The sequence below is a fragment of the Vipera ursinii genome (genome assembly GCF_947247035.1).
Source record: "Vipera ursinii genome assembly, chromosome: 2".
Classification (NCBI taxonomy): domain Eukaryota; kingdom Metazoa; phylum Chordata; class Lepidosauria; order Squamata; family Viperidae; genus Vipera; species Vipera ursinii.
The window spans coordinates 65,436,453-65,459,831 of NC_139513.1; the positions used below are offsets into that span (position 1 = coordinate 65,436,453).

At 39.0% G+C, this 23,379-nt stretch overlaps 1 protein-coding gene across 1 annotated transcript in view; it reads left to right on the forward strand.

Annotated features, from left to right (window-relative positions):
- Positions 1–3,712: 3,712 nt before the first annotated feature.
- The window catches only part of SFMBT1 (Scm like with four mbt domains 1), a 117,700-nt gene continuing 98,033 nt past the window's right edge, over positions 3,713–23,379 (forward strand). The window contains exon 1 of the mRNA XM_083355705.1: positions 3,713–3,783. The gene's annotated coding sequence lies outside the window, so the exon portion shown is untranslated. The remainder of the gene's footprint in view (positions 3,784–23,379) is intronic.

A 23,379-nucleotide genomic window follows, 5' to 3' on the forward strand; every position in this document is an offset into this window, starting at 1 on the left:
GCATCATTGAAGAAACCACATTGGCTTCTTCTGTAAGAGACTAGCTTCTTCTAATAAATTCATGTGAACATGTGGGATAACTGCAGACTGTAATGGACCCTACCTGTTCAGCATTCATAGGTTTTCAAGCAGTGATAGGGATGAAGGGAAGGGTCATACGCGAGATTCTCCTGGATACTGGTGGCGCTAGGGAAATATGTTTTCCCATATCTCAAGCTTTACACAAATAATGGTGTGAAGATCTCAGAATAGTATATGCAGTCCACCAACAAAGCAATCATGCAATAAGGTTATTTTTAAGAAACATTATTTCTATTTGAAAATAACTCCTGAAAAATCTTCCTTGAAGAATACTAGATGTATCATGCTGCTTTGCAATCTAAAATATTGACTATGTGAGGAAAAACAAACAAAAAGCTCTGTTAAAGATCATAGTTGCTATGGGTATTCTATTATCTTGTGTATGTAAGACCTGAGAGTTAAGAGAAACAAGACACTTAAAATAATTATCTCTGCTGATCAGCTGTTGCAAAATAAGCTCTTCACAGCTCTGAAAAAATAAGTATTTGGTGCACTTCCAGAATCTTGTGTTCTTTTTTATTGAAGAGGCTGAAACTGGTCATCATTAGTGAAGAGAAATGAGAACAAAGAATCCAACTGGGCATCTGCAATATAACAACAGGAAAAAAGTTTGCCCAGTGGAAGCATACCATATTCTTATAAATAAAGGTTAATGGCAATGTTTCAATATAATTTTTTCCTATTATTTTCCAAAATACTATTGCTTTCCAAGTTCATCCACATTATATTAGAAAATAATTTACATAGTAAATAAGTAGTATTCCAGTTATATTCCTTCTTCAGAAGTAACTTTTGCTAAAAAAAAGTTCAGTTTTATTTTCCAGCATGTATTGACAGGACTGATAGAAAATCCATTTTTAAACAATTGGAAAGAGTGATATAATTTCAAGGAAGATCCAAGGATGATAAATATATCTTTGAGAAATAATGAAGCTTGTTTACCATTTCATTATACTTATTGATTATAATTTTTTCATTACTTTTATTTCTTTAAAATATTTTTTAAAGGAATAAAAATAGAGTGCTATTTTTATAAGATATATGTGATAAACCCCATTCTTCATGGGGGGGGATTGTGGTTTTATCTAGGAGGGGTGTTTGTTGAATTTTGCAGGTTATGATTGCCCTGAAGATCTTTGTTATTCAAGTAAGAATTTTAAAAACTAGTTTAAGGTATTATGCATGTGCTGAATTTAATTCGCATGAGGTTATGGAAGGATAGGGTGAATGTTGTCCCAAGGAAGTATACTTCCTATATTACATTAACTAATTCCACATTCCAGGATGCTTCATTTAGTACTTCTATTTAGAAAGCCTATGGCGGGACCACCCCCTAGTGGTCGGTCTAGATATTTCATTTTTTCAGTTAAAGTTGTTCATCTTGTCTTTCCTCCCTTGCTGTAGGCAGAAAATGTCCCTGTATACACCCTGCATTCGACTTTGGGGTCTTGTTTATGCTAAGGAAAAACCCGAAGAACCAATAAATTGTTGGTCTTGTAAAACATAAGTGTATTCGGATTGTTTTTTTTTAAATCCGAATTGTTATTACGATGGATTAGTATTAGAATACCAAATATCCCTAGCGGAACCACCACCACCCCCCTTTAAAGTATGTTTGGTAAACAATCGAAGATGCTACGTAGATTAAACAGCACAAACTGAAACGAGCAGTAAAATTGATTTGGGCATTTCTGCATTCAACTCAGAAGCACATATCGTCTACACCCATCAAACGACCGAGATAACTTCCCTCTTCACACAGTCACCCAAAGAAAACTAGAAAGTCCCCTTGCTGCATCTGCCGCCAGCAGCTGAATCGGCCCAGCATTTTCAATGGAAGCGGAGGAATTCCTGGCTGCTCGACCTGATCCCCGCCTGTCTGGAAAAGCGCAGCTGAACCGCATGGCGACAGTTTCCTTCGCCTGGATTTATTTTTATTCGCCTCCGTTCTCCGCCGGCATTCTTCCCGTCTGGAGATCTCGCAGCGTTTGGTTTATATATTTCTTGGCGCATCCCTCCGTTGCCGTCCGAAATCGACCACCTCGAGTTCCGTACGACTTTTCCGCACGCTGACCGGTGATTTCCGTGTGCTGTCAACTGGTGTCTGCAAGGCGCGGAGTAGGCGGCGTGTAGCCTGCGGAATGAGCTCGAGGTTTAAAATAATCCCGATACCCTAAGAGAGAGGTGTTAACGGGTGCAAAGCAAGTCCTCTTTCAAAAAGAATGGCGGGAGGGGGGGGGGGTATTCGACAGTGAACGCCAGCTGCGGAAATCATGCCAAGGCGAAAGTCCAGCCGTGTGGATGGGCGATGGCTGGTTCAGGAAAAAAAGAAGAAGAAAAAAAGAAAAAGGAGAATTGCAGAGGAAGAGTCCTCGAAATAAGATCTCATTCTCCACCCCTTTCTCCAAATTGGGGTTCTTGCACGGCTCCAGTTCGCTGGCAGCAAAAACCGCTGTCCCTCTTTCGCCTCCTGTCGCCTTTAAGCTGCGTGAAACTCGCTCGCTTTTATTACTCTTCTCTGATTGCACAGGCGCGTGGTCATGAGGTTCTCTATGTTGCACAATCCTTTCCTTTCCCCCCCCTATCTCATTTTGTTTCATTTTAATTTCGGCGCGGGGGGGGGGAGATTATTCATCTCACTTTCCAACGCCTTCACAGCCGCAGCCGCCCTGCCGCCTCCTTTGCCGCCATCCCCTTCCAATGCGAGCACGCACTTGGGCCGCGCTTCCGTCCTACATCTTTGGGGGGGGGGCGGCGGCGGCGGACCAGAAAGTCAATGACTCCAAGATCCGGGGGCGGCTTGCTGCGAAAGTGGAAGCGGGATCAGAGGGAAAAAAAAAAAGCAAAACGGGGGCTAAGCTGGCATCGGCTGAGCCAAGGTGTCAGCGTTGGGCCAAGAAAATTGGGGGTGGGGCACGGGGTGGTGGGGAGAAAGACGGGAAGGAAGTCGGAATACTCTTGAGCAACGTTAACTTGGCAATCGAGGGACGCGGCCAAATCGCACGCTATACCAGGCTTTCGGCCGGGTATTGGTCGGTCTTAAAGTGGCTCCGTACCGGAGCCAGCCGGTTTCAGTAGAAATAAACAGGCTTAAGTTGTCGGTGGCTCTACGAGCACGGATGGAGAACTGAGCCGGCTGAGCGTCTGCCTGCTTCTCCCTCAAAGCCCTCCGGTTGCTTTCATTCCAGCACGCCCAGGGGGGCTCTTTTTTTTTTCCTTTTTTAGCTCCTTTTCATTCTCCCGTTCTTCCTCCCTTCTCCACTTCGAGCCCGGCGGGGCCGCAACCTTCACAATTGCGCGCCGAATAACTTGAGGCAGGTGCGCGCCCCGCGGGAAATCCTCGGGGACAGGGTGGCGCTGCGACGGGCGGAGGCTCGCGCCGCCTCTCGGCGCACAAAGTCAGGAGAGGCTCAAGTTGTATTTTTTGGCTCGGGGCTCGGGGTGGGCGGGAAGGGCGTGGAGAGGAGCCCAGAGCCGAGGGGCCCGTCCCCGGCCGGCGCCACGGTTCCGCGTGTCCGAGCGCGAGGGAGTGTGCAGCGAGCGCCCAAAAAGGCAGAAGCGAGGGGAGGGGATCGGGGAGAGAGACGGCGGGCGCATGCGCTTGGGCCGACCGTGCCATATTGGAATGAGGCGGTGAGCGGAGCGCCGGCGAGCCTTGCCCGAGCCCCGGCAGCGGCGCAGGGCTGGAAAAACTCCCCCTAGGTAAGAGGGGCGCGGGATGCGTGCCCTCGTTGGAAGGGCGGTGTCCGGTGTAGATGCTGGGTACGTTTTGCCGCCTGCCCGACCGCCCGAAAGGTTTTTTTTCGGCTCCTGAAGTTTGATGCGGGAGACGGCGAGGGAGGGCGGTAGCAGCAGCGGCGGCGGCGGCGGCAGCAGAAGAAGCAGCCGCCGCCGCCAGGGAAGCAGGCGGAGCGCAGCGCCAGGGGAGGGGGAGCGAGCGGCGAGCGCTTCCCTCCGATGCCCGGGCTGGAGCCGCCGTGGCCGCCGCCGCTGCCGCCGCCGCGCCGCTGCAGTAGGAGCGCCAACTCTGCGCGCGGGCGGCGCTGGTGCCGCTCTCCGCGCAAGTTCCCGCGGCCCGGGGGAGGTGCGCGTTGCGTCGGGGAAGGTCTGGGCCCGGAAGGGGGCGCCAGGTTGACTCTTTCCCTCTCGCCTTTGCCGCCCTGATGCGGTCGCGAAAAGTTGCGAGACGGTGGGCGCGGAAGCTCCTTTTCCCCTTTTCTCTCTGCCCCTTTCCCGACTCCGGGCTTGTTCCGAGCAAGAGGGGAAGAATCTCCGCTGGCCTCCCGCCGTTCCCTCGGAGTCTGAATGGGTCACCGGCCGAGCACTTGGCCGATACTTTTTTTTTTTTCCCCCTCCACATTCAAGTAGTCTACGGGTCGGGAGAATCTCGTTTCAAGGTAACTTCCCATGAACTTTTTGTGGCCATGTGTATTCTTGGAGGGCCGGTTGGTTGAGAAGTCGTCGTTCCCCCCCCTTTTTTTAAAAAAAACCCAAAAACAAAACTTAAATATGGCTTCATTTGAAGAGAAGAGGCCTCGTGAACTATTTGGCTGTTTTTCTGTCTTCTCACTACCCCGCCCCCGCCCCCCCCCCGGCGGCGTATCTGATCTTTAAACTCATTCCGGGACTCTGTCGGGACTGCTGCTTACTCTAAAAAGCGCTACGTTTTTCGGTTAGATGTTAATCCGACTACAACTTCGTATAACAACCTGGTGGTGCACATACCTCGTGCGTACTTCGGGGACTAAATCTCTAGGATGGTCGGATCCGCAGCTGCTGCGCACGTTGTTTTTATTAAGTACAGTGCCACAAACTTAACACGAAGCCCAGCCCCAGTTTCCTTCCATCTTACAAGTGTTGCTAATGTCTTCTCCTGCGGGATTCTGCTTTCAGTTGAAAAACAACTGCTCGATATGCTCTGCTGTTTTCTTTCTATTTCCTGCCTCACCTCTTGTCACTCTTTCTTGTACTTGAAAATAAAGACCTTGCTGACTTGAGTGTAAATCTGCCCATGAAGCTCAGGATGCACCTGAATCCAAGCCCTGAACTTGAGATATAAACTATAGTTGGCTTAGAGGGAACTAAAACTTTAGCACAACACATTTGATTCATATTGCAAACATAATCTTAAAGTGGAAGGGGAGTTATATAGTTACATAAGAAAAACAAGCGGCCTGTAATCAGGCAAGAACCCTTCTTTGCATATACCATTTCAGAAGCACTTGAACCATGGACATATTTCTATAGCTCAAGTCAAAGTACAAACTACTGCAAAGGAAGTTGACATCTCTTAATAAATAGAAGGAAAAGACCAGGGAAGGTTTTTTAAAAAAAACACACATTTGTTTTGCAGGAGTAAATGCTAGACAGTTTATCAGTCCTTAAAAAGCAATACTGTTACTAGGCCTTTCTTAATCCATATAATGAGCCAGACTGATGTCTATTTATTAGACCCAGGTGGATTTTAGTAGAATGATTACATATGCTTCTGAGAAATTTGTTGGCATTGTAGCAGCCTGAGCAATGATAGCTTTTGCCTCTACTTTATCCAGTTGGAAAATAGAATAGAGAAATTTTCACTGATAAAAATGTGGTTTTTTAGTCTCTTTTTGATGTTACTTTTTTCATAGGCTTGGTTGCTGTCAGTAGTTTGGGACATTACAATAGCAAATATTTCAGTAATGTACAATAAACTGCAGGTTTCTAACATTCAAGTAAGAAAATAGATATTTTTGACCATTAAAATGAAGTAAGGCAGTACGTCATTGGGGTGAACTTATTCAAAGGTTATATAAGGGCAAGGGGTGATTGAATAATGACAGTTTCCTAGTTTTACTGACAATTTCATCTATTAGAGACTATTTATTGACTTTGGGTGCTATTTCCAAATGAGAAACAGTGTTGATTGTGGCAGTAACTACTGGTATATATCACTTTTTTTTTAAAAAAAGGAAAGAATAATTTAATATTTCAAGCATCGTGATTGTAGGTCACTGATGTTACTCAGAGTTATAGCTTAGCAGTAAACAGCTAAAGAATATAGCATATAATATGAATTTAGGTCCATATTATGTGTTATAAAGATAAATTGACTACATTCCCTCTGAAGCAATGAATGACTTTATTTTGTTACATAATAAAATAAATTATATACATCTACACCTTAAAAGGGACCCTGTTTGGTGTAGTGATTAAGAAACCAGGCTAAAAGCCAGGAGATGATCAATTCTAGTCCTGCCTTAGGCCTAAAACCAACTGGCTGATCTTGGGCCAGTCACTCTCTAGGAAGAAGGTAGTGACAAATCACTTCCAAAAATCATCAGGGATTTGTCCAGGTAGATAACAAGACTGATTTTAAGGCATATATTCATACCCAAAGATCTTAAAATCTAAACCATTTAACTTTCAGGTTCAGGTACATGCATTGGAATAGACACCTGTAATCCTTAATTTGTTATATATGAAGAAAGTATTTTGAAGAGAAATGATTCTTAGATACTATGCTTAGATTAGGCTGTAATAAATAAATATAATGAGAAAAGTTTAATTTGGTTCTTAAAATCCTTGGATAGTGTTGAATCATTAATTGCAGTTTATATTTTTGAGACCTGACTGCATAGGAGGCTATAATCAGACTTGGATGACAGCAGGATTGTTTTAAATTATATGATTATAGTGAAATCCCATTCAACTAAAATGCAATTTTTGCTGGCATTGCTTCAGGCTTCATTCTTAACATGCAAGTATTTATCTATCCATATATTTGTATCAGTTCTCACATAATAGTTGAGCTATTTATTTAAATATTTTATTTGTAAATTTATAAAAACTTGGACATTTTAAATTTGTGTAGATTAAGGCTCTAAAAGTTCATGAGCACATTTGTTGACAGTGCCCTACAACCGGATTTTTCCACTCATTCAGTATATCATTTAATGCAAGATTTTCAAGGATTATAAATTTAACATAAAATGAAGGAAGACTTTACTAAATATTTGGATCTTAACTTTCTGACCTGCAGGAAAAATTATACCAGGTATAGGTTGTACGTATTTGAACACCTCTTACTCCAGTATAGATATCTTTATTAAATTAAGGCAATAGGAAACTAAAGAAATAATACAGTATTACATCAAAGCTCAGCACATGTTGTTTCTAAGATCATATTTCCAAATCTATGAAAATGGTTCAGTTCCTGAACAATACATCGTTGCTGTATTTGTCCAATCTTGGCCCAATGTTTATATTTTACCTTGTATCTTTTATAAATCAAGCCGAGTGGTGAGCATGATAACCTTCTCAATATTTAGCAACAGAGTTATGTTCAGTGAGATTCAGTGAGGCTTATGCTGCATAGCTGTGTAACTGAGATGGTAGTTCATGTCAGTTCTACATTTATTTTGGGGGTTTATTATTTTGCCCATATCACTGAGCATGACTCTGGATGGTGTACAACCATTAATTAGATTATATTAAAATCAAAAGTTGGAGAATATAGAAGTAGTTCTCATTGATTTTTCTTCGTATGTTGTATGACTTTATTTTTTATATGCCAGAATTACTCCAGGAATGGGAGAAGTTCTAAAAGTGGCAATAGATCTCCTTGGGGGAAAATTAGAGTGATGAGTTAAAACAGGCAAGGGCACCTAATTTTGTAATTTCTTTTTAAATTAGTAAGTTCCTTCTATTTCTAATTCATTGGTATACTACTATATTATTTTTGTGGGGAGGGTAATCTCTTAGCAATTTCTCAAATAGCTTTATATGAGAGAAATAAGAGGTGTTAAAAAGAAATATGTGCTAAACTGTTGCCTGTGACATGTTGATATTCATATCACAGTTTCATCATTTTTTAAAGTCTCATGTAGTAAACTTTAATAATTGTTCCTTGTTTCATAAATGTAGACCTGTTGCCAAGAATTATGTATCAGTTATTTGGCATAAAAACCAATTTTCTGATTATAAGTTTGAAATTAACCTTTTCAAAGCACAGGACTTTTCCTTCTAAAGTGACAGATGCAGCTATGATTTTTATTTACAAATTTTTTTTGACTATATAGCTTAGTTGGTTTATTTTGTAGAATTGTGAAAGGGAGATAAAAAAAAATCCAAAAACTACTTTTGCTGGAAGCTTTTGTGCACTATGACCTTGTTAGAAATAGACTTAATAGATCTCTAGTTTGTATAAGAAACTGCTAACCCAGTTCTTAAGTACTGTCGATCTTAATACACTAGTACTTGTAAGAGTTAAATTCGTGTGTTTTTCTGTTGGAAGCAAAAGTATTAATGACTGTATAGAAGTCTTCAAGGTCTTTGAATTATGGTTGCTACAGCATACGGTATATTTATTCCACGAAGTCTTGAAGACAATTATACTAACTTAAAGTCCCCTCTCTGAATGTTTCTGATTTTGCCCTAATTCTTTTCCCTCCTTCACTTGCCTTCAGGGGACTCTGTGTCTGTAGTGAGAAGTCTGCCTATAGAAGAACAAGTCCAGAGAGCTTTAGTGGAAGTGAATGTAGACAATAATTGTCCATGTTGATTTGTTGAATGGCATGCAAGTAACATTCAGCAAGAATCTCTAGTTTAAAGGCTTTCTTTGCTGACCTAAGAGAGAATTGGAAGATTTCAAGGTCCATAAATGCAGAACATTGACATGAATGGAGTCTATATTCACAGAACAGTTTTCTTAGACCAGGCCCTCCTATTTCTCACAGAAACATCTTTCTGCTGCAGAATTCTCTATTTTTTGACAGAGATCAAAAGCTTCAGAATCGTGTAGCATAAGAATTGTGTAGTTCTGTGTTTTTGATTTGCAATATTGAAATAGGCTCATCTTTGTTTGTAGATGATGAATTATGAGAGAAGTTTAATGTTACCTTCTATGAAATAAAATTATAGGAACAATTAAGTTTTGTGTGAATACTAAAAAAGGGAGGTGCTCATGTATGTGGATAAAAAATATATAACAGTGTGTGTAGCTAGTTACTGGATTTTATTTCTTGTTCTGACATGATAATTACTGTGGTCCTTTTGTTATTGTTAGTTGCGAAGTCGTGTCCGACCCATCACGACCCCGTGGACAATGTTCCTCCAGGCCTTCCTGTCCTCTACCATCTTCTGGAATCCATTTAGGCTCATGCCTACTGCTTCAGTGACTCCATCCAGCCACCTCATTCTCTGTCGTCCCATTCTTCTCTTGCCCTCCATCTTTCCCAGCATTAGGCTCTTCTCCAGTGAGTCCTTCCTTCTCATTAGGTCACCAAAGTATTTGAGTTTCAACTTCAGGATCTGGTCTTCTAAGGAGCAGTCAGGGTTGATCTCCTCTAGGACTAACTGGTTTGATCGCCTTGCAGTCCAAGGGACTCGCAGGAGTCTTCTCCAGCACAATAGTTCAAAGGCCTCAATTCTTTGGCGCTCAGCCTTTCTTATGGTCCAACTTTCACAGCCATACATTGCAACTGGGAAGACCATAGCCTTGACTATATGCACTTTTGTTGGCAGGGTGATGTGTCTGTTTTTTAGTGTGCTGTCTAGATTTGCCATGGGTTTCCTACCCAGGAGCAAGCCTCTTTTAATTTCTTGGCTGCAGTCCCCATCCGGAGCCCAGGAAAATAAAATCTGTCACTACCTCCATTTCTTCCCCATCTATTTGCCAGGAATTGAGAGGGCCGAATGCCATGATCTTGGTTTTGTTAATGTTAAGACTGTGGTCCTTAGTTGTCTTAAAAACAATATGTTGAGCAAGCCTGATAGGTGATTTGGACAAGCTGCCATCCTTTGCTTTCAATTCTTTCAGTATTTTGTTTTTATTTTTTTGTCGGTATATATTATTTATATCCTTGGATTATGAATTTCTCAGAATTTAGTTTAAGATTGGTGGCTATACAAATGTAAAAGATTAAGACTGCGATATCATTAAAAGGCAAGGAGTAGTAGTAGGTTGTGACGTAGTAGTAGGTTGTGAGTTTGCCATGATAAGTACACTTAGTTGGAAACAGGTTTAGTTAAAGTCAAAGATCATGTTCTACTTAAAAAAATAATGCTGTGTTTGATTTAATGAAGAAAAAAACCCCCATTCAACTAAATAACAGGAGAGAAGGGGCTATATAATAAGCAACTGAGATACCTTTTGTTCTATTAACAAAACTATTTAGGATTATAAACCACAATAAGACCAAATAATCCTCTGGGGAGATGTGCACTTTTTTCTGTTTGAAAACTTGTACCTGCTTGCATTTTAGTGGATGTATAGATCTGTGTTACTGTGCAGGTGTTTAACACAGAGATTTGGGGTTTGTTTGCTAATGTAGGAATGAGTAAAGATTCAGTCAGTATCTGGAGAAATGAGTCCTTTTCCTTAATTATTAATCATTTGTCCCTAAGTACAAGAGTAGTTGTCAATTTATTACTTGGGTTGTTAGATTTTTATATTTTGGGCCAATCTTATTAATGTCATGTTGGTTATTAATAATAATTTATTAAACTTCTACACTGCCTGATTCTGAAAGGTAGAATACGTGTTCCTGTTGACTTAATCTGTTTATGTCTGTTTGCTGTTTTATTCTTTAGGATATTCCTTGATTTCCTTCATAGTGCTGTATAAATCATTTTGCATTAGCAAAACCAATCATGAGGAATTTCTATTACAGTAAATAGCAGAAACTGATGGTGCTACAAAATGGTGTGCCGAATGAAAATGCTTTGATATTCTCTTTTTGTTTAAGGAGACTGAGAAGAAAGACTAAGGAGGTGGATTCTTGAAGTTTTAATGAACTGTGCTGGGGAAGCTGTAACTAGAATATGAGACAAAGATACATAGATTCCTGTACCATGTATTTTTCAGGAGCAAAAATGTGTGCTGTAGCTGTTTCTAAATATTGAGCTTTATTAGGTCCTCTGTATCATAAGCGTGTCTGAATTCTGCTGCTGAACTTAGGGTCCAAGCTAAATATTTTGGTATATCATATTTCTTTTAAGATGCTTATAAGTCGATACATTTTTGTGATGCAAAAAACAACATGAACGTATGGACAAATGGTCCAGATCAGAAGTGTGATACAGGGCCATAACAACTTTGGGCAAGAATTTGATATTTAGTGCAGGTAAACGCTATAGTCCTGATCCACACTGTTCCTCTTTCTTGCGACTGTTTTTTAAACCAAGAAATGGCAATAGCACTATGACAGAAAAACACAAATGCTCCTGAAAATGCCTTTATGTTCTTTTCATATGTACTGTAGTTTCTTCATTTCATATTATTCATTATGTATCTGTATTGAAATCTTTATTAAACTCTGTTGGTCTTTGTGCCCAGAGATTATCTTGGCAACATAGAAAGGATATCAGGATGCAGTGCTTTCAAAAGATAATCAGCAACAAAGAGAAACTTCTCACACAGCTAATAATTAAAGCTAGATTCAGGCCTCTTCGAAACATCAAGCATGTCTCTTGTCATGGCATAGGACCAGTTATTTAAGTTCAAGTAATGGGCTTTAGGAACTTTGCCTTGAAAAATTGTTTTCTGTGTTCCAGACTAAGCACTTATGGTAATTTCAGTGCATTGAACATTTTAGAGTGAACTTGTTCAGAGTCTTCAGTGGTAATATTTTAGTGTGGAAATGGATGAAAATAATGTTTTCAGTATCTTGAGCTGGGGTAATGTTGTTAAATTAAGGAATGTAAGCTCTGTGAGTATATGTTTGCTTTGTGTTTGGGGAATATGGTATTATATAAATGACTTCAGAGGTCAGCAGCACTGTCCTTATAGACTAATGAACAAAGCAGTGTTGAATTTGGAGTATAATCATTATGGTGAAGAGGGATTATGAGCCTGAGATCAAAGTGTTCCAATTTAATGATTTGTGGAGACATTTAGAATAGAAATATTCTATAATATTGATAGGAACTTTGTGAGAGTATCTTGGATGGAATTCTGTCTTTAGATACTCGGTTGGTAACCAAAGGAGTGGCTTTTCAATTAATGATTATTTATTAAAGTAGCATATGTTGCATACTATATTTAATATATATCAAATATAGTTCAGTAGATATGTACACAGGTTGTTCTACTACCCAGTTGTGTACCATAAACAATAGAAGCTTAATATAATCTCTAAGTACATAAAAAATGAAAGACTATGAAAAGTTCTTCCTACAGTTTACTTCACTCAGCATCAGCTATTATTACAAGCCAGCATTTCATAGATCTCAGGAGAAAAACTTCATAATAGAACTATTTCCTTTAAAGTTTTGAGGCATAGAAAAATATTACCCCAAAGAAGATATTTTAAAATTTCTATTTACTGTATATTTTTCTGTATATATTAATTTTATATAATTTTAAATAATGTGTTATTTGAACACTATCAAGAAGACTACACATAGCTTCTGATATCTGTAATAGTCCAATATACTGTGTGCACCTAAGCGCTAAACATGGAGGTTAATCCTCATAATTTAAATACTGTAATGACAAAATTTGTAGGTTCTTTTCAAAATTACACATTTTTGCAGTTTCCTCACATATTCTTGGACTTTTAGCGTGGAGTGGGCGGTGAAGAAAAATAAGAACTATGTTTTGATTTAAAGATAGCATATCTTTTATTGCTTATAAATCAGAATTTGGCAGATAATGGAACAAAGTCCATTGCTGACTGTATTTCAGCCCAAGGAAGCAGACCAGGTAAACCACTTCTGAAATCTTCTCAAGAAAACTGCAGTTGCCACTGATTCAAAGTCCCAAAGATGCTTTTCAAGAAGGAAATTGGACTTTCTTGGGTTTTTTTCTTTGAAAATGTTTTGCTCCTTATCCAAGAAGCTTCTTCAGTTCTAACTGAAATTAGAGTTAGATAAATGATAGAGAGTCTCCATAAACACTGATTCAAAGGCACAATACAAATAAAAAACATACAAACCTTAATACGTAGTACAAGATACTTGGAATTGCATGACAGTGACTTGCATCCTCAGTCTTTCCTTGTCAGTACATATAATTATCTGTGGAGTTCGAACACATGGTGGTTCCCTTTCCGTTCCAAACTATTCAGATGGCACATATATACATGATTACAACTTGATAAGTTTTGTAAGGGTGCAGTATAAAAATATATCAGTAGAGGAGAATATTTGTAGCTTAAAATGATTCAAAAGATTATTTTCCTAATCAGGTGTATAAATATTTCCAACATACAGATCGGAAGTAATTTGCATAATTGGTAAGATTCTTTAGTTCACACTCAATTGCACTTGCACACAATGGAGGAATTTGCTCAAATCAGCATTAAAGTTCAGAAACTTTACAACCTTGTTTTCATTGTATATTTGTAAACTTATTCACATAAAAGAAAATGTATTTTATGCCTAACTCTTAGCATATGAAGCACATACATTTATGTATCATTTATATAGAAAAAGTAAACAATTACTGCATAGTTCAGAATTAGGCAATGTGTGGTCTTCCAGATGTGCTGAATTACTGCTTCTATCATTTACATCTCTTTGTCATGTAGGCATGGGCTCATGGGACTTCAGTAGTAACTGAGGGCGATACACGTCTCTTCTAACCTAAAAATAAAGAGTAAAACCGAATGATGCTAGGTTTACCAAATGTGGGAGGTAAGAGAAAATACTAGAGAAGTATTGAAGCTGGATAGCTAAACAAAATGCTATTAAAAACAGGGAACAGGAGATAAAATTGGTAAGACAGAACATTTACAGTGAATTTTTCTAGAGAAAAGGGGCCCCTGAGGTGCTTAAAAGGAAATTAGAACTATGACAAAAAATGTAATCTTATGCCACATACAGGCCAATCTCTAGAATAGTTCCTTCTCAGACTTGGTAAATTTAGGCAGTTTGTTAGAGGAGAGTTCTGGAAGTTGAAGTCCACACATCTTAAGGTTGAGAAACACGTCTCTAGAATAAGGATGCAAAACTTTTTTGTGTGCAAAGGATGGTACTTGAATTAAAACTCAGTTTAATTTATTTAATTTTATATTTAATTAAGTATATAGAATTGTATAACAGAGAAAAATACAATAGGAGAGAAGGAGTATTATGTATATTTGCCATCTTTAGTTATTTATAAAAATAATATTTTTATTAAAATGTAAAAATACAGACACAGGTTATGAGGCACAAATGCTAAAAATAAAACTGAAAAGGGAAAATAAAATTTGCTCAAGTTTATAGCTAAATCTTCAGTAGCATTTCCTTAACTAAGTATTAGTTATGCTGATGTTACAGGCAAAATATATGATAAAAGGTATGTCTTATGAGATGCTAAAAGGAGTACATGACATCATGGACAGGGTACTAATCCTCATGCCATATACTGAAACTGTCCTTGAATTCTGAAGACATGTACCAGAAGGCAACATATTCTTGATACAAACAGGTCTCTTTGGTGCAGTGAGACAACACCTGTGTTAAGAAGAAGAGAATTACCTGCAGAAATTGAAGGTTAGAACATTGGTGATAAAAGATAAAGATCATGAAAACATGAGAATGGACCTGCTGGATCAGACCTGGGCCCATTCTGCCTCACATGGTGGCTCATCGGAGATAACTTGGAAACCCACAAATATGAGATCAAAGCAGTGGTTCTGTACCATTTTTCTCCGTGCATCTAATATGTAGAGGTGGACTGCTTCCATGTCTGGAGGCAGCATCTATTATCAAAGTTAATCACTATTGATATACTTGTTTTCTGGGAATATATCTAATCTTCTTCCGAAATCAAGTCTTCTTTACCATGTATTTTTTTCACACAATGCAGTCATAACTTCTAATAAGCATATTTCCTTTAGCAGCATCAATTTTTGAATCCTGGCTTCATACAGGCCAAAATTCCTGATCGTCTTGGCTTTTTTTTTTTTGGAATGGCACCTTCTCCATTCCATTGTTATCTCTATTAAGATGTTGTGACCAGAACATGGCTGCACCATACATTTATTTAGCAGCATCAACTGATTTATTGTTTATCCCTTTTTTTAAATTACAGATAGTCTTCTAGTTAAAACTGTTCATTTAGTGACTATTCAAAAAAGTGACTTATGACCATTTTGCACACTTATGACTGTTGCAGCATCCCCATGGTTATGATCAAAATTTGGGTGCTTGACAACTGGCATGTATTTATGACAGTTGTATTGTCCCAGGGTCATGTGATTACCATTTGTAACCTTCCCAGCTGGTTTCCAACAAAGTCAGTTGGAGAAGCCTGAGTCACTTAACAATGAAATGATTCATTTAACAACTGCAGTGATTCACCAACTCTGAGAAAAAAGGTCATAAAATGGGGTGCATTTAACTGTCCTGCTTAGCAATGGAAATTTTCTGGTCAAGTGTCGTAAGTGGAGAACTGTCCTGGAATTTATTTGTAATTGCTGCATTCTATGTAGTTAATTTCATTGAACTAACTTCAGTAATCCAAGATCTCACAAAATAGTGCCAACTCTTCAAGTAGTTTAGTTCCTGTCTTACTATAAGTGAGACATGAATTCCTATCTCCAGTGCGCTTCATTTTATTCTTGCTGACATTGTATTGCATTTGCCATGTAGTGGCCCAGTCACCAAGTTCGGAGAGATTTCTTTGGAGCGCTTTGTGTTTTTACCACTTTAATTTTATTACCTCATTGGATTTTCCTGACTCGAAATCATTTATGACCAAGTTGAATAGCCCTGAGGCCCAAACAGATTCTTGTGTGACCTTGCTTCTTTCATCCATTGTGAAAATCGCTCATTTATTGTTATGTTACTCTGTTTTATGTTCAGCCAGCCCCCCCAGTCTATCAGGTAACCATGTTTGCAATCCTATGATTTAAGAATGTTTGATGAGGAATTTGTCAAAAGCTTTTTGAAAGTCCAAGTACACAGTCTGGTCAATAGCATCTACTCCATCCAAATGTTTGTTGGCACCTTCAAACAATTTAAGCAGCTTAATGGGGCAGATCTACCCCTGTAGAAGTCATAATGGCTTTGTCTTAGCAAGGAGTACTGCATATTCAACCAAATTTTTCCTTTGATTATGTTTTCTGCTAGTTTCCCCAGACAATATGCTAAACTAATCATCCTGTAATTTCCAGAATCTCTTTCTCCCCCCCCCCCCCCGGTGGATCACTTTTTATAAATTGGGATTGTTTGGGCCACTTTTCAGTCATAGTGTGAGACTTTAAGGAGAATTTTTAATTTTTGCCAGAAGTTCAAAAGCCTCATTTTCTTCACTGATGCTATCCCAGCCTAATGATAGCTCAGTATTTTTCAATTATTTTCAGGCCACGGAGTCTGTAAAAAAAAGAAAAAATCCCAGAATTCCTAATCAATAGGAAAATGATGGATCATCATCACACATACAAATACTCTCTATGTGGTGGGTCTTCTGAATTTAACCTAACTAGGTCTGCCCTATCTCCTGTAAGTTAGAAAAATTGCCATGGATGCCTTTCATGAGGTTGTTTTGTTTGTGGCCTTTGTCATGGAAACGCATCAAATTACCTCAGAAGCTACAGAATACAGTTTAAAAATTCTGTTCTAGAGCTTACTTCTTGTTAACGATTGTTTGCTTCAACTGGCCAGACTTATTCCCTGAAAATTCTGGTAGTACCAATATTTGCTTTGTGTCAGCCACGGTGATGGCTCTGTTTTTCTGCCATCTCTTGAACTTTTATCTCATTCATAGTCTACTAGTTCAACAGCTTTGCTGACCAATTTCTTGCTTTCTTTGCTTTCTTTTAGTGTGTCTTCTTCCCTCTCCCCCTTTTTTTGCCAATGCTTTGCCTTTAGTCTCTTGGGCTTCCTTGTTAATTTTTCCTTTTTTCTGCAGCAAGGTGTACCTTCTACTTGGCTTCCAATGTTGCTATTTTAAATAGCTTCCAGATACTTTAAAGCAGTTGGACATTGTTCATTATTTATTCTCAAGTTAGGCACCATCCAACTCTAATCAACTCTGGACAGTTCACAGGATAAAAACAGCAACAGTGTACAATAAAAATCACATAACGGTAAAAACTGCTCACCTCTGTTCGCTTGCTTTTTATCAGTTTCTGTTAGGGTGGTGTTACCTCTCAAGTGTTACTTTTTTTCTGACTGGTTCCAAGCTCTTGTCTCTTAGCTATTTAAGAATTTGGTTTTTCTCACTACTAGAGTTTGCACTTTCATAGATAATTATAAAGGTAAAGGTAAAGGTTCCCCCGCACATGCGTGCTAGTCGTTTCCGACTCTAGGGGCCGGTGCTCATCTCCGTTTCAAAGCCGAAGAGCCAGCACTTGTCCGAGGACGTCTCCGTGGTCATGTGGCCGGCATGACTAGACGCCAGAGGCGCACGGAACGCTGTTACCTTCCCACCGTAGTGGTCCCTATTTTTCTACTTGCATTTTTACGTGCTTTCGAACTGCTAGGTTGGCAGAAGCTGGGACGAGTAACAGGCGCTCACTGTTACGCGGCACTCGGGATTCGACCCGCCAAACTGCCGACCTTCTGATCGACAAGCTCAGCGTCCTAACCCACTGAGCCACCGCGTCCCTTTTATAGATAATTATAGTTCCCCATTAAATGTCATTTTTCTTTGTTTGGATGCATCTCTGATATTCTTGGTTAGCTTTAGACCCCTAGCAGTTTTTTGGCGCTCATTATTATAAGTTGATTTTAAGTCTACTAAAGCTATCCATAATGATTCTGTGAAGGCGAACTATTCTTCCTCGTTTTCTGATGGTTGGACTGTATCTCCTTCTGTGTTTATCCCTGACCTTTCCAAACAGCTTGCACGCAGGAATCACAGGGTGCCCCTAGTTTTGTTATGCTTGTGATCTCTGTATTCTTCATTCCTACCAAATATTACAATTCCTATCTTGAGGTTTCCATATTCATTACGGTGCTACTAGTTTTCAGTGGTGTAGAGCTATGAAATATCTGTACAGTTGTTTCCCATCCCACATGGCCCAACTAATGACTTATTGGCTCCATAACTCTAGCCACTCTTCACCCTTTCCTCATTATAAAGCATGGCTCCCAGTTATCAAATTATTCTAGACTGCAGAATCTCTGTAACAGAGCCGATAAGGTAAGAAACATAACTCATGCATAGACTGGAAAATTAACTGTAAGGTTTCAGACAAAAGCTATAAAGTGGAAACTAAATGAGAACAAAAAAACCAGAAGATGCATTCTGAAAGAAACATCAGGGAAAATATTTTATAACAAAAGTTTGCTAAAGTCAAACAAGTGCTTCCAAAGGTGCATTTTCAAGAGGCAACTGTACTTTCTTGTTTTTTTTGAAGACGTTTCGCTTCTCATCCAAGAAGCTTTTTTAGCTCTGACTGGATGATGGGGAATGGAAGGATTTATATTCCCGGCAGACAGCTGGCCATTTGCATTTTTTTGGAGAGTCGTTGAGGCCACTTGTCCTCAGGGTCACCTGAGTAGTGCAAATGGGTGTGGAGCCTTCTTGGGACTGCTGAAAGGAGTGTGTTGTGGAGCAGTGCTTTCTACAGGATGTTTTCTGCCCTGTGTCCCCTTCACTGTTGAAGACAGGCCCAGGCTGTTGGGGATGAGTTTGTGATGTCTGCCTCTCAAACTGAAGCGCAAATGGTTTTTCTAGTCTGCAGTTTTTCTGGAAATCCATTCATACTCCTGCACCATTCGAAGGGTGTTCATCCCAAAGTGCATAGTTAAATGTCTATAGAGATTCTCAGTAATCTGGGTCATGGTTGTCCCAAAGGTACATTTTCAAGAGGCAACTGGACTTTCTTACTTTTCTTTGAAGATGTTTTGCTGCAGACAACACAGACTCATCCCCAACAGCCTGCACTTGTGTTCAACAGTGAAGGGACACAGGGCAGAAAACGTCCTGCAGAAAGAACAACTCCACAACACAGTCCTTTCAGCAGTTCCAAGAAGGCTCCACACCCATTCCCCACCATCCAGTCAGAGCTAAAGAAGCTTCTTGGATGAGAAGCAAAGCATCTTAAAAGAAGAACAAGAAAGTCTAGTTATCTTTTGAAAATGCATCTTTGGGACAGTCATGACTTGGATAATTGAGAATCTCCATAAACATCAGACGAGCTGTTGAATGCTTACTTGACAGATGCTGCCACAAATTTCATGGACTGTTAAGGAGGCTGGGTCTTATCTCCCAAACAGAGTTTGGATTGCCCAATTTAAATCTTCAAAAATTTTTACCTATAGGGTGATGGCTTTGGTTATAGCAATATTGGCAGAAATTCCCTTTAGTTGAAATATCTGAAGAAGATAAATACTTTCTTAATTCAGGCAATGGAGAGATGAAATAATAATGCTAATACCATTTTTGTTCTTCTGCCACTTTTCTTTGAGAAAAAACTTTTAAAATCAAGGGGTTTGAGCTGAATAAATTGTCAAATTTGACAATACTGTATGTGAACAAGTATAAAGGCTACTTTATACTTGTTAAGTTATCAGACAAATTTGGGTTGGAATATAAATTGTGCTTATCCTGAAGAAAGTAATTGAAATGTAGTTGCCATAAGGCTGCATTCGTCTGTATATTTAATCTGGTTTAATTCCAGGCTGAAAATGAATGTTCTATATACCAAGAGTGGTTTCTTGGCAGATGAATTGCAATCCTAGATTTTCTACTTGGAGACTCATTAAACTCCAACATTATAAATAGGTAGTGCACATATTATCAGAGCTGAAACATGGAAGGACTTAGTATTATTTTAAAAGTTTGTGTTATAAACATATTTAACAGAACATATCATGCATATTAGCATTCACAGTTTCATTATCCTAAATCAGGGCTTTTCAACCCTTTCACCCATTGTACCACTTTTAGCATATGGCAACATCCAAGTACCACCAGTCGCCTAGCAAGGTGTCAAAAACTTGACCAAAAAAAAAAAAGTAAAGTGATGAAGTACAGGTAGTCCTCGACTTACAACAGTTTGCTTAGTGACTGTTCGAAGTTACAATGGCACTGAAAAAAGTGCCCCCCAAGCCACAGCCGGCGGCGCTCTTCCTCCTGTCCAAGGTTTTCATTGTTGTGAGCATTTCTGTTGAGGATTGGCAGTGGGGGTGGGGTGGGGAGGTGTTTGGTTTTTATTCCCCCCTATCTGCTGGTTGGTTGCAGCAGGTTGTGGTCACTTCACATGTCCTGGGACACTGTGACCATCATAAATATGAATCAGTTGCCAAGCATCTGAATGTAAATCACAAGACCCCGGAGATGCTGCAACATTCCAGCTGATCAGCACTTCTGGGCTCAGAAGCGCCAGGATCAGCGCCGAGCTACAGCTGGAGCCTGGCGCTGATCCTGGCGCTTCCACTGAGCCCTGACAACCCTGTAGCTCCAGCCATCTCTCGCTCAGGCTTGTGCGATGCTACCACTGGTCCAGCTCATTCCCCTCCCCCGCTACCACTTTTCTAGGATGGTCGTGTATTATCTGCCAGGTGCCAATGTACCACAGGTGGTACCCGTACCACTTGTTGAAAAGCCCTGTTCTATATCCTCTGTTTTACTCACAAAGGTATGGTAAGTGGTAAAAGTATCTGTTGTCCCAACTGGGAATAATGGTAGTGTGTAGTGATTACGATTTGAAAGGTGAGAGAAGGAGCTGTTAAGCATCATAAATAAATCAATGAAATTAAGAAAAAATGGTATGTTGTGTATTTGAAATTAAGGGAAAGAGGAATTATGCAGTGTAGGTAATACTTCGTTAATGACCATTTGTTCAGCAACTATTTGAAGTTGTGCTAAACAAGAAGACTTAAGGCTGATCGTTAAAGTTGCAGTTGTCGCAGTATTCCTGTGGTCACCTGATCACAATTTGGGTACTTGGCAACTGGCTATCAGTTACAATGGTCACAGCGTATCACAGTCACATGATCACCAGCAACCTTCACTGCTGACTTCCAACAACCAAATGGGGAAACCAGCAGGAGACCACAATTGGCATTGTAACCATGTCATGAATCAGCGTAGTCATGTAATGTTGCTCTTTACAACTATGTAGCTTAGTGATGAGAGTTTCTGGTCCAAATCATTGCCATTAATCAAAGATTACCTGTACTTAGGAAATGGTCTGTTCTTGTGGAGTTGAGTTTAATTATATTTACTGTATGTTGAAATATGTAAAATTTATCTCAGAAAGCATGGATTGATGTCCCCTAGTCTGTAGTAATTCGTATGTTAATGATAATTGCATGTTGTATACCAATAAATTGTAGCAATAAAAGTACCAGAGATAGGATATGAAGAAAATTATGTAGTACATATGATCTGGTTTAAAAATTACTCGGGTGACATGAATGAATGGATGGGATGAATGACTGGAAAAAAAAGTGATTGGGTTGTTTGGGGATCCAAAAATGAATGGGCATGGTGACTTAGAAAAAGAGCAGTTTGTTTTGAAATAAGTTAAATCATGTTCATAATTAATCATAATTTTATTCAGACACATGGCATAGGAATGAATCATGAATAATTTGATTCTTTATGATGAAAGGTTAAGAGAATTAATGAAGGATACAAGGGTGATGAGAGATTCTGAATGTGGAACAGGCCATGTTTTGGTACAGTTAGGATTCAACCTGAGGAAAAAAATAATTTAGAAGGAAAGGAAAAAGCGGGGGGGAAGTAAAAATTACAGGAAGAGAAAGCAATATATGACAAAATATTACAGTATGATTAATATTCCGGACAATTAATAAAAAGTGAAGGTAAGGACCGGTGATGGGGAAAATGCTTTAAATAGTGAAAAGAATTGTATTACGGAGTGGCACCAAAATGTATGGAGTAACAGTAATGGAAAGATGAAAAAGGATGCTTGGAGCAATAATGAAATGATTGTCTGTGTATAAGAAAAAATGTGTAAAAGAGGAGGGTTGCTGCAAGAATGAGGAGAGAAAGATAATTATAATGTGTGTAAAGAAATCAGGTTGTAAAGAACAAAGTCGAAATAGCAAGGAACGGTTAAAATTAAGAGACAGAATATGAGGAATAATTTGATAGAAATAAAACACTGCTTTGAGGAAGAATGGAGAGGACTGCATAAGAATCCTCCAACAAATTGAATGTAATTAAAAATAAAAGCAATACAGTGATTCAGGGGAAATCAAATTTTGTCGGAAAGCATTAATTGAATAATAAGAATTAGGATATATCAGAGAGTGAAAATGGAATGAATGCTATCAATATTAGTATCCTGAAAATCATAAATATTTTTGTGGTTTGCTTTTGGAGTGACTCTGCAACTTGTCTATGAAGTCTAGTTTTTATTTTATTTATTTACTTACTAAATTTTATATGATATCTAGTTTTAATTTTATTTATTTAAAAAGTTATATGCTGCCCATCTCACTGTCAAGAAACTAGTGCCTCACAGTTGTAAGAATGTCTTGGTTATTCCTTTCTACAAAAGGAAAGATTCCAAGTGTGAAAAATTTATAGGGTATTAGCTTTAAGTTTAATATCTGGAATCAGCTTTAATCATGCCTGGCAATGTGCTTGGGAGAATTCTGGTTTAAAATGAATGAAAAGTGAGAATCAGCAAAATTTGGGAAATGCAGCATGGCTTTATGCTAGACAGGAAGTATGCAGAACCTATTTTCCCACTCAAGTCACACAAACAGATGAATGTGGAGTTTATTGTATCTTTGTTTTAGGGTAAGAAATAGGGTTAACTTGGGGAATGCTTTGCAAAAAAATATTGAAAAAGTTGGTTGAGAATGGAAGAGTATGATTGAAGCAAAACGTGTGAGAATAAAGTTAAATGCTTAGAAAATTATTGAATGTTGTGCAGGGATTAAAACAAGAATTAACGGTGTCCTCTTTTGTTATGTATTTATATAGTCAAGTGAAAAAGTAAGTTCATATAAAGTTTTTAAATGTGCACATAGCAATATTTTATCTTCTTTCAAGCAATATATAAAGATAAAAGTGATGTAATTTAATAAAAAAACCTGGAAAATTGACTTTAATAATTGAACAAGAAAAATTAATAGATAGCCATTTCCTTCTGTGGAAAAAAAACCCCCTATATTCTTGGCTTTAGTATCTAGCATTGCACTATTTGGCAGAAACAACCACAAGCTTGTGTTTTCTTGTAACTGTTTGTTGGTCTTTGACACCCAATGAGGGGGAGTTTTTCCCCACTCCTCCATGCAGAATTTTTTCAGCTGCTCAATGTTTGAGGCATTTTTTGCAGGCACAACCTGTTTCAAATTGCATCACAGTATCTCAATCTATACCAGGGATGTGGTGGCTCAGTGGGTTAGGACGCTGAACTTGTCGATCAGAAAGTCGGCAGTTTGGCGGGTCGAATC